General features: G+C 38.2%; 1 long non-coding RNA gene across 1 annotated transcript in view; it reads left to right on the top strand.

Moving 5' to 3' along the window:
• The window catches only part of LOC116959457, a 41,157-nt gene extending 28,878 nt beyond the window's left edge, over positions 1-12,279 (top strand). The window contains exons 4-5 of the long non-coding RNA XR_006164850.1: positions 9,208-9,341; positions 9,869-12,279. This is a non-coding gene — a long non-coding RNA (uncharacterized LOC116959457). The remainder of the gene's footprint in view (positions 1-9,207; positions 9,342-9,868) is intronic.
• Positions 12,280-12,504: the final 225 nt, after the last annotated feature.

Consider the following 12,504-nt stretch of genomic DNA (forward strand, 5'->3'; position numbering starts at 1 on the left):
CAAGATGATGGGGTGATACTAAGGGCACAACTGCCCTTTTATATCTCTAGCTCACTAGAAGCTGCTGCTCGCCAAAGACAAGAACCTGGTTGAAGCAATCTTGCTACATATCTTCTCCATCTAAGACTGCTGTAAATTTTATATGTGAAAAGCATACACATCTAAGAAGGAATAAAAATGTAGAAATATTTTGTTTATCATGTGCCATGCCAAAACCTGTCTCAGTTTGTCCATGTGAGGCTCTAGTTTGTTTTCACTGCAGATTTTCAAAGACATGGTTACTCCAGAGGCACATCCCTCTTCAGGAGTCCTCTAAAACCACTGCATTCTTCTGAAGAAAGGCAAAGCCCACAGGTGAAGCTAGCAAGAAGCAGAGAGAAAAATACTTGTCTTTGAGGCCCTCATATATTGAATTTCTGGAAGAGGTCAGTTCACTCTTGCCACATTGCAGAATTTTTCCTGTAGAAGTTCTCCTGACCATAACCATGGAAGAGGAAAAGAAAAAGACATGGGCTATGCAATCTCCCTCAGGTAGATTCCTCTGTACAAACATTGAAGAAAAAACTAAAGCTCCTTGCAATCCACCAGACATTCTTGACCTGCAAATCCAGTTTGCTAGGGTATTGCCTAGGTGACAGTTGTTATAGAAATTTCCTAATGCAGATTAACACTCTGGGCAACCACTTATTCAGTAATTCAAAACCAAATCCTGAACATACACCAGTGTTCAGACCTCTTGTGACTCCTGCAAGCTGCATAATCTATGAACACGTTGGCACACAAAAGTGCATGCTAGTTAACAGATTAATTATCACAACGTGATACACATCATCAAATTCTTCCATTGTTTTTGATCCAACAGTCACTGGCAATATCACAATGCATGGTAACTACTTTAAGTTATCATATTATTGTCCTTCTATGAATATTTAAAATTTGCATAGCTGCAAAGCATTAATTTTGCTCACAGTTGGGGTTTCTGTACACTGATGTCTCACTTGAGCAGTTTAAAACAAGAATTGAAATCTCTCTGCCAAAACTTTTCTTCAACACCCCTGGGTGATATTTTAGCTGCCTTGAAAATACTTCCTCTTTGTAATGAGCAGGAGACACTGTTGCTTTTGGATCACAATGCCTCTGTTCCTTTTTTTTTTTTTTTTTTGAGCAAATTATCATTTCAGGCAGCAGAACATTTTAATGAATTATTTGCATGCTTCAGTCAGCAACTAAAGTAGAAATTAAAATGCCAACATATCTTCCTAACTTGTGAAAGGAATTCTGTATAAAAACAATTAGCTGTTGCAGCTTTGCTGCATGAGAGCTAAGTGCTTGATCTTCTACTACCATTGTCGGAAAGACATCTCCATTCACAGGCCCTCTCCACTTCAAAATGAAGAAGGAACACCCAAGAAAACTTGTGTGGTCATTTTGCTCATGACAGAAAGGATGTCTGCTGTGCTTTTGCCTTGGATTTATACGTTCTTTTAAGAAGACTGAGGCAGGTGGAGCTCCCTGGAGGGAGGGCAAAGGGGAGGGCTTTGCCCTTCTACTTGGCCTTTTTTCAAGCTGAATCACCATCTCAGGGGGGAGATGCTCCAACAACAACAACAGCATTTGGCTAGCAAAACAGCAGTGGACAGTGAGTCTTATGCAGACCCCTTTTACTTCTGTTCTTTCCTAATTGTTGTTTTGCATCTTCTTTATATTAAAAGAGTTACGTTTATAGTTTTTCAATGAAAAATAAGATTTTTTGATTTTAAAAGTCTTTAGTCTTCCATTGAGAGTTCACTATGAGGAGAAGATCTGAGCAGATCCATCTCAGAGTTTGGACCAGGTTAGGATCCCATCCGAATGCCTATAAAGCAGGATATGTTCATTGTTGGAAACAATCTGAACATACTTCCCCATCACTTTACAATTTAATATAGAACATGAGCATCATAAAATCTTATGGTCACCAGGTGATCTAAGCATGGCATATTGCAGGTACTTGAAACAGGGTCAGTACATGCGGCAAAATAAAAAGAGTAACAGCAATAAATAACTGATGTGTGTAGAAAAAGAAACTGAAGGAGGAATAAAGTCAAGGGACAAGTTTTTATTTTTAGGGGCTATAGAAAAGGGATTTTTTTTTTAGAGACTCTGGATTTGGGGTTTTCCCCTTTTATAGTTTTAAAACAGGAAAGCTCTCTTATTGAATCAAACACAAATAGCATTATCTGGATCTTATGAGCAAGGATCTGCTTGCTTTTATACATAATTTTGTTCCAAATCCGGCCTGACAAACAAGTGTATCTAATTCAAACTAGTTGAAAGGCTGGAGAAAGAAACATAAGGGGAAAGATAATAACATGACCAAAAAAAAAAAAAAAAACCAAATTCAAATTACCTCTCTCTACCAGCAGGGCAATGAAAGTGTTAATTTTAGTATCTATACTTACATTAAAAGCATGAGATAAATATTTCTGTTTTATTAGAACAAGACTTGTGAAAATAACCTACTCATACTTCCACTAAGAAAAGTGGGAAACCCCATATCTCAGCATTTTGGGACTAAGGTTCAAAACTTTAGTTTTGAATTAAGTAATAGATGTTACATTTCATACAACCTACATGTTCAACAGAGCTAGCAGGAAGTCACCCTATTTAAATAGTCAAAACATGCAAATTATTAAGAACTGCCAGCACCTTCCTAGCTCAAGCAAATTAAACTTTAATTTTTTGTTTGTTTGTTTGCTGTTGTTGCATGTAGAGAGAAAATCAAGCTTGTAGACCTCAAAATCATTTACCAATTTATCAAAATCAATATCAGAATAAAATGTTGGAAAGAACATCTTTCAGCCTTTCCTCATGTACTTCCATCAAAACCGGATGGGAACCAGAGACAGATGCTCTCTGAAGCAATTGCTGCAATGGTTTAAGATGTTATTGCCCGAAGTGAGAGTTCAAGTCCTAAGCCAGACCCATTGGGATGAATCATGGTCTTCCTCTTTCTCAGAGTGAGGTCAGCAACTTGGTCAGGTTAATAAGGTTTTCTTTGTCCTAAAAGTAATGATGAACACCGGAAAGATCCTTTCATCCATTTATTTTACATTCTGGCAAAGAGACAATAGCAAACAATCCTAGGAAAACAGCTTCTTCATCCGCTGCATTTCTGAAGTGAACATCTAATTGAGGCTTGGTAAAATTTTAACTGTTTTAATCCTACCATCTAAGTAATGAAGACACAACCACCTAGAGGAACATTTAGCAGCATACCAATGAAACTTTCTGCAGACTAATCCTTTTTCTTTTCCTTTTTCTCTCATGAGCCATCTCGTGCTCCCCACAGACTGTTGTGAAGCCATGCAATTGCACACAAGGTTGTGGGCTCCTTTTATCTCTGGTAACACATCCAAAGCTTAACTTTACATGAATGCTGAAAGAAGATACATTAACAACAAATGTGGCTTAATGGAGCAAACTTTTCAGCACAAAACCTCCTTTCTTTACTGAACATGAAACAGTGGATTTAAGCTAGCCAATGGTCTGGTCTTGAAAATTAATTGAATAAGTAACAGCAGTCCTTGCTAGCCTAAAGCTAATAGCCATACAGCCACCTTCTGTGCTTATTACACTCCCGCTCTTGAAGAGAAAGGGGATGTTTCATGTTTTCTAGGGACACATGACATCGACCCACACAGTTTGTATCCCATGACTTTACTTTAAACTAGTACCTGTGGCTCTATGCCGCTGCCTCACCGGCGTTATAGAAAGGGAGAATCAGGGAGCCAAACCCAGCCCCCAGCCACTGCTCACCCCCAGTGTAGCAGAGACTGGGGACAAGGATATTTGGTCTTTAGGTGATAGCAGAACACTGTACAAGCATCCAGTTCCTATAGAGCACTGGCATGGAGAGCACCCAAGTTTATGGAGAACACACTATATACAGGGAAAACAAATCTCAAATCCAAATTTGACACACATGCTGAGATTTATTTAGACATTTTAAATGCTAAGTATCATATATAATTGAACTGATCAAGAATAAAAATCCTAACAGGACATAAGAAAAAATGAGAAGGGAGGAGTGATATTACTGAGTACACATACTACAGTGGTGCAGTGGCTGACTATACACAGACCTATCAGATAAGGTATTTCTTGGTATCCTTCTAGAGCTGTGACGACCTGCTGAAACACTTTTGGGCAGGTCCTACAGCTGAATGTCCAGTTGGAAGTGGAGGAACCTGACTGCCATCACATTGTCACATCACAACTCTAAACTGTGGGCAAAGTAAGCTTAAATGGTGGTCACTGAACGCTAAGTTTGTTTAGCAAAGATTCTGGAAATACCTCCAATGTAAATGGAGATATGGTAGCATTTCATTCCAGAAAGGACATGCAAAAACACAGGTTTTTGTGTTGAGATGATGAGAGAAATAAATTATACTTTAAAAAGCTCAAGGAAAAAAACTGGACTGGTCACACAAATGAAAAAGTGAAATCTTCAAGATTAGTTAGTGGTTTATTAACAGAATTAGATCAATGGAAGTAAACATACATATAAAAAATCTCAAAAATGTCTGTATGAAGATATTGCAGCAATACTGGCAATAAAATCAGTTAGCTAATCAAAGCCAAAAATTCCAATTTATGTTGTCCTTAGAGCTTCTTTTGGACGCTCCAAATAAGAGAGATTTATCAAACTTAGAGGGAAAATGCATGGCTTTTGAGCAATTTTGAACATATTTCTATTCTCATTTAGTAGGTTAACATGCTTTATTTTTGGCATTTTAATGTTTTTATTATGGTTTTAATTCCAAGAGGGTGCTAAAACACAGACTTCTTTATTTATGAAAGTTAAGTGATTCAAAAAAAATCCTTCTAGTAGTCAGTAGTCAATTAAAAATAATGGTGATGTGTGTATCCACTAGCTAGCAAAATTCTGCTGTTTCATTTGATTTTTTCCCTGTAAACAAGAAAGAGTCCAAGTTGATTTGATACCTGGTTTGATCTGATTAGAGACTGGGCCTAGGTTTGTTTAAAGTTGTCTCTAGCTTTGTTTGCAGATTTTTGTTGTTGTTGTTGAGTTGGAAAGCAGCATGCACGTAAGAGCAAGAAGAAGTGGGTCTGAAAAAGACCTGCACATCTCCAGACAGGATAATATGCAGGAGACATATATGTAAATTTTATCAACAAATACACACAAGTCTAGCTTATGCAAAAAAGCCTGGTAGGTTTTTTGTTTGTTTGTTTGTTTTGTAAAGGTTGTTTTCATTAACTAGAGCTTTATTTCCAGAATGGTTAAGATGTGGTGCAGCCCAAAGCCTGACACAGGATGCCAGGCAGCACATCAGCCACCTTGAACACAAAGGTGCCTGAAGGCACCCTGTGGAAAGAAGCCTTTTTCCAAGAGGATTGCAAGACAAGTTGCTGGATTTTTGTTTGTCTTTTAAAAGTCACCAAACTTGAGTAGCAAAACAGATGAGAGGAAAAGACAGAGTCAAAATTTACAGGTAAATCCCTTGCAGCCACAGTGGGAGCTGAAAGAAATGCTAAGAGAGCACAGGGTGCTACAACAGAGAGGGAAAAATCCCAGGGTTATGGTGAATGCTCATCACGCTGTGTGCATTGCTAGCTATGAAGCCCTCATATTGCTCATCACACTCATTTTATATTTTCCTCAATTCAGGAAACTATTTGTGTCCCAAAGAGCTACATATATTTTCACATGTGTTCCTACACTATGAACACAGTGGAGCTCCTATCTTGGGCTAGGATAGTGCAGCAGCAATACAAAAATAGTAATAATAATGTTGATATTCTTTACATATCCTGTAGGATGCTAAGTTTAAGGACTGTCAAGCAGGCAGTGTTACTATGGGAACTGATTTCTTGATTAGTCACACATTCAATGTATTTATCTTCTCTGCACTTAAATGAAAACTGTTCGGTGATTTTGTTCCATGGCTACCTGAGTTGCATGGAAAGAAATGTTCAGTTTATTAGAAGTGAATCCACTGCAGTAAGTAGTTTGATTTTGTTTTGTTTGGTTGGTTGTATTTTTCTATAGTGACAAATTAAATTAAACCAGGCTACAGTATTTTCTGATGAAAGTTGGACGCACTTGTAATTCCAACAGGCTTAAGAGTGACAAAGCAATTAAACTGTGAAATTGTGACTGCCCCTTCACGGTTGCAGAAACTTTAGTGCCTAGACTAGTGCCTAACTGGCCTATCTGTGTGGAAAATTCCCAGTGGCTGTTATTTCCTACAGAAAGGATAGAGCTTTTCACTTCTTACTGATCAAAACCTCTAAATTTCCTTTCCATAGTAAGAAGAATTAAAATTACTTCACAAATGATGTCAGAAAGCAACAATGAAAATTCTTGTAGATCCAGGATGAATTCTATGTCAGAACATGGTCATCTGAAGAAGTTCTGGCATTTGTCTGCAACATGGGAAACAAAGGTCCAAGACTTCGTGGTAGTTGGTAGAGACTGAACCTGAACCAGGGTTAAATTTAAGTGTTATGAGTTTTTCTCTCTCACAGAAGCAGGGAGAGTGGGATGAAAAGGCTTTGATTTCTCCCCAGCCCAATTGCACTCTTGTGTACAAAATCACTACACAAGCTCTTTCTCTGAAGAGCTTAGAGAGTAGATTGTCACACACTTTTAGAGAACCCAAAAAATGCTCACTTATGAAAACCGAGAACAACACTTGCTATGTTTACACTTCACATCCGTCATAGATTTTAGGCATCCTAGAAAAAAACAATCACTCTGGCAATTTTATTCAGCTTTTATTGCTTCAAAATTGTTGTAAAACGTAGCACCTGTAACATCCTCCATATGAATTACCTTTTTTAACTACTCCTGCAAGTCTCAAATCATCATCTGAAGTATACAGCAATAAAAGATGCTAGTAAAGGGTGGGAATGTGGCCCTTGTGAGGTATGCATGTGTAAAGAAAACGTATTTAAGAGCACACCCTCTGAAGAGTAATAAATTGTTACAGAAAAGTAAGAGTCTTGTGTCTCATTAGGCTATATCAGAAGTGACAAAATAAGAGGTTCTTACAGAGTTAGTGGCATAACAGCAGATAATCCCACAGACTACACCTGATAGCTACTGGGAAACTGATAAACAGATGATCCCTTGGGATCTAATTTGACAGTAAAACCTACCAAACTAACAAAAAGAAAACCCACAAAAGATTGCTGAATACCCAAATATTTGCTGATATACCGGAAAAGCAGGTGGGCAGAATTTAAACTTGTCCCTTGATGATTATTAACTGCAATATCTAGTACAATCTGGCCTGAAGATTTACAGTTTGACAGAGGTTAGAGAACGAAACTTAGCTTCCAGAGCCGAGAGTCCTAAATCCTCAGCATTTCTGCATACTCCTTCATTCCTCTGTTACAATGCTGTCCATGGGATATATAGTAGCTTTCAAGTATTTTGATTATTACAATCTTTCATTTTAAAAAGCCTAGAAAATAAACAAGTAAGGTTTTTTTTTCCAGATTACTGAAGAAATGCACCTACAAGAGGGCTTGAGGGGAGGGATGGAGATAAAGAACATAAGCACTTAAGATCAGTGGTATCTGAACATGGAGTGTAAGGAGGGAAACAGCAGGAAATCATATTTTTACTTTGAGTTCTAATTTCTACTGTTTGTAACTTAGAGTTATATGTGACAAAAGCAGCTTACTAGTGATTAAAACTAATCCTATTTTAAGAATACAGAAGTGCCTTGCCCTTAGTGACAATAACAAATTGACAGGACTGCAATTTTCTAACGTTCATGGTATAAAAATCCATTGGTGGTGGGGGAAATTGTATCTGCCACTAGGCTCACAGTTCAGATAAAACTGATTACATCAAATACAGTATGCGGTAGATTTTGGCAGCATCTTGATAATGTAGCAGATCTCAATAATCACAGTGACAATTTCATTGAAGTATGTGACATGGAATTAGAGAGTGTTGTTTTGCATCCAAGTTCTGGGCTGTTAACACATTTGGGAAGGAATGGAGTAATTCATAGTACCTGTGATATTATCATACCTCTTACTATAAAAAAATAATGATTTTCCATTAGCAAGTGGCAGCACTGATTCTTTATCCAATCCAAACCCCACTCCCACCAAAGCTGCCAGAAGAAGCAGAGGCACATTAATCTCATGTGGGTAAAATTCCAATGATATGCCTCTCAATAAATATTATTTCCATGTAACATATGACCACCTGCTTGAAGATAGCAATTTTTTCATGTGTTTTGAGAAAGAAATGCAAAATCACAAGTCACAGCAGTTTTGCATCATGCTTCTTCAGAAAAGAAAAAAATTGTCATTGGCTTGTAAAAAGTTTTCCAACACAGCTGCTTTTCCTGGAGCTTTGACAGCAGAGCTGTGCCTCTGAATTATAAACATAGCTGCTGCTTTGTCCACCATAAATCTGCTTCAAAAATATAAACACTTTAGAATAAAATAGGCTTGGACTGTAGTACCCCGTGAGTTACTGAAAAAGATGCAGATACAACTGGAATCCATTCTTTCCCAAATGCTTAGAAACCACAGCAACCGTAATTATTTTTCCTCAAATGCTTTTAAATGCACTCCAGCCATTGCTCAGTGATATGTAGGCTCTGCAGAAAAGCAGATGGTATGCTTTGACCATTATTTATTTTACCAACCAATTTTATTCCACTGTTGGTTCATATCCTTTCTCCTGTTTGTTGCATCTGTTCATTTATTCAGGTTATACTTGAGTAATTCTCCTGGGCAAGGGGAATTTCTGTGTTGTGTATGGACAGTGACTAACACAGGATGGCTCTGCCCCTAGTGCAGGTATCTGGAGGCAGAAGTTAGACACTAAACAATCTCTCAGTGATATGTTCTATCTTGGGCCATGTGAGGTGTAATTTTTGCACAATTAAGAGATCCAGCAGACAGAAAACCACACTTCACTTTGTGGATTTATGGAGAGAGAAGGTGTCTAAGAATCAGCAGAAATAGTCTGAACAATACAACTCAGCTTTCCTCAAGATAAAAAAAATGTGAAAGGACATGGGCAAAGCAAGGAAAACTGCTGACAGTCCTGTCAATGCTACAAGCTGTAAGAAGTGATACTGAGGAACCACATACTTGCTCTTCAGTATTTGAATCCTTGTAAGCCAATAGATAACAGAGGTCCACTAATCCTCATCCCTCTTGTTCTAGTGAAAATGCTATGACTTGCTCTGAAGTTAGGCTCAAGTGAACAGAGAAACTCATCCCAGTGACCTAACTGGAGGCAACCCAAACCTTTGGCTACACGTACTATTTTGAAGAGGCCCACCGACAGAATACAAGGGGTGAGTAATAACATCACAGTTTCGTTTCCTACCAGTAGAAACAAGTACATTGTTTCTAACAGTTTTTCCTAAGCAAACTATTCCTGAAAAACCAAACCATGACTTTTTAAAATGTCCCTGTTCTATTATTCATCTCTCTTTTACTGTTACTTTTCAGTACCATTTAAGAATCGGTACACAGATGAAGAGCAGATGCTTTCTTTTGATTAGTCTTAATGCAAATCATTTACTTAAATACAAACAAACAAACAAAACCCCCAACATATGAACTTTGATCAGCATTTGCACTATATTCTCCCACTAGACACCTCAATCCCTAAATCCTCATTTTCTGCTGTATGGTCTGTGTATGCAACTACATCACACTATCACGATGAATCACTGTTGTAGGGATCAGCTGTTCTTTTTGCACATTCTAAATAAAGAAAAGGAACACTCCTGAGTTGTTATTTAAAATGTAAACTCTTCGTAAATTGCTGGATCAAATGAGCTAAATGTTTAAGTGGACTTGTTCTGTGTCTTCCTAGGTACTTTCTGTGGCATAATTACTCCGTGAATGGACTATGTAGTACTTCAGTTCTCTGGCATTGCAGCCTGGAGATTGTCCCATCCATGCATCTGACCTGGCAGCCTGTTGTTACATTGCTCTGTTACGAGGAACCAATGAACAAGTTCAAGGAGAAATGTTCATCCTGTTGCGAAGCAGCAGCACAACAGTCTGGTGGGTGAGAAATGACAGAAGCAGCTAAAGCAGCAACAGCTGCCCTGTGAGGATCAAGGAAAAGGGTCACTGTTGTCAGTCAGAGCATGTGTCTGCATGGGTCTCCCACCCAGTCAGAACAAAGATTAGATGGTACTTTCTGACACAAATGCACAAATGCCCACAGTGCCTTGGGGGAAAGGAAATGGAGGGAGATGCCAGATGGCAAGTCCAAACAAGAGAAACCACTGCAAAAGCTACCCAAGCTGTCACCAGCTAACAGACAAACTCTGCTTGTGAGCTGTCTCTCTTTCCCCACTGTTTGGGGGATTCAGATATTTAGATTGCTTGTTTTTCAGAGCCAGCATAACAAAGCTTCACTCCCAGTTGCTCACAGATATGTCTAAGAGCAATAAGAAGAGTAACAAAGAACTTTATTGCTAAATGACTCTGCTAGATGAAAGCTAGCAAAGATTATATAGAATAAGTCACTAATGATACTTCAAGCATGAGAGGCTGAAATGACAGCAATCTAAACAGAAGGAATATCAGCTAGAGTACAAGCAGGAATACCAACAATTAGATTAAATTTGAACACACCTTTTAGAAGGACCTCAGAGACCTGTCCAAGCCCAGTGAGTCTCTGTGCACTCCCATACACTGTGCTGCTAGCACAACAGCTATTCCAAAGATACTCTAGAACAGATGGAGCTCCTGCTGCAGGATGGGCATTGAAAGGAGTGGCTTCAATAGGAGTGAACAAGAACAGTTCCACCAGAGAGTGTCTTGTAACTTAGGAGGTAAAGCACCATGGTAGGAGATGTGGGATGAAATCACTTCATGGGTAAAAGGAAGACTATCCACACTGAGCTGCCTGATGAGAGGAGGGAAGGCCATCAGCTTATTTTCTGGTTGTCTTTGAGGAGGCTGATGCAAGAAGTACCCAAAGGGGCTTAATCAAAGGAGGCACGCACACTGCTGAACGCTGTCTGCACAGAGGTTCAGTGCCTGAGGAATGCTAAAAGCCTCAGTGCCTACAGGCTAAGACGAAACTGAGCAGAGAGCTTCTGAATATTTAAATTTTGGGCTTAGACACTTTTAAAGAAAGCTAAACACATAAATCCTTTTTTTAAACATAGCCCTCCTTGTGAAAAAAGGTGTTACTATAGGTTGTCATGAGGTTCTGTGGGGGTTTTAGGGTTTACTTCTGGTCTGTAGTACAAAATTTAAGCCAGAGGAAATGCCAGAGAAAAGCAGAACACACTAGTGTCAAAAGCATCAAGTGAGACCAAAATCTGCCCCACAACAAGAGATGTCTGTAAAGACTGGATGTTCTTTGACGCATTATGTAACACATTGCAGCAAAACATTCAGTTGCTTCCAGGACTCTGAACAGTATCAAAGAATAAAGTTATTTTAAGAAGAGATGAAGCTATGACTTTTAAGAACTATGCTGAATACATTTTTGTCCATCTGACTTTCTGTATGTGAAAGTGCATTATTTAAAGTAGCATTGGGTCACTTTATCTTTTGTTTCAAAATAAATGTACTTTAACTTTTTTATGTGAAGGACATGAGGGTGTTATAAGAGGAAGCTGAAAAATTAACACCAACTCTTTGAAATGGAAATTGCTTTATCAAAGATTATCAGTGATAACAGATTATTTGTAGAATGTGATAATACATCATGGAAGTGGTTTTTGAAATGCTGATGCACACGCCTCTAAAACAGATCTGTATTGCTGTGGCATGTCCAAAAGATCTTGTCTTCCTGTACTGCACTTTTCAAGTATGTCTGCGCATGCTAAGATTGTCAATATCCCTGGTATATCCATGAAAAATTAATGATTTTGAAAGACCGTGTAGGTGATGCAGCTGGCATGACTTCTGCAGTAAACAGCAAAAAAACACCCCTATTGTTCTCTGGACTTTGATTTGTAAAAATTTAAAGTAATAAAACAAGGTTTCTAAAGTATCTATAAATTTTTGGAGGTTCTAGATTATTCTTAGACTCTAATGTTTAGACACCTACAAATTAATCAGAAACCACAGAAAAGTGGATTCAGTGGGGGGAAGAGTGAGGAGAGGGCTTGTAAGAAACTGTTTTCATTTCAGATCACTGTCAGACTCTGCAGCCTTATTCGTTTTCATATGAAATGTTACCAGTGTAACCTGTTTTTGTTATTAAAGTGTCTTTCAATGATAGCAAGAGAAGAAATCCTAGCAACGAAAAGGCAATATTGATTTCTATTTATTGAATATTTTATATGTTTGAATTGTATTTATGTGTATTGTTCAGTCATGTGTGTTACCTCTGTTTTCAGGATTATGCACGTTTTGATGTTTGCCTTGACTAGTTTAGTTTGTTCTTTCAATTATACCCATGCACTTTTCTAATTGTGCTGCAGCAAAATCAAATCTGGGTGACAGTGAGCAGTAATATCAGGCTGGAAAGGTGCTGGG

This window comes from Tyto alba, unplaced genomic scaffold (genome assembly GCF_018691265.1).
Source record: "Tyto alba isolate M040663 unplaced genomic scaffold, T.alba_DEE_v4.0 Super-Scaffold_13, whole genome shotgun sequence".
NCBI lineage: Eukaryota > Metazoa > Chordata > Aves > Strigiformes > Tytonidae > Tyto > Tyto alba.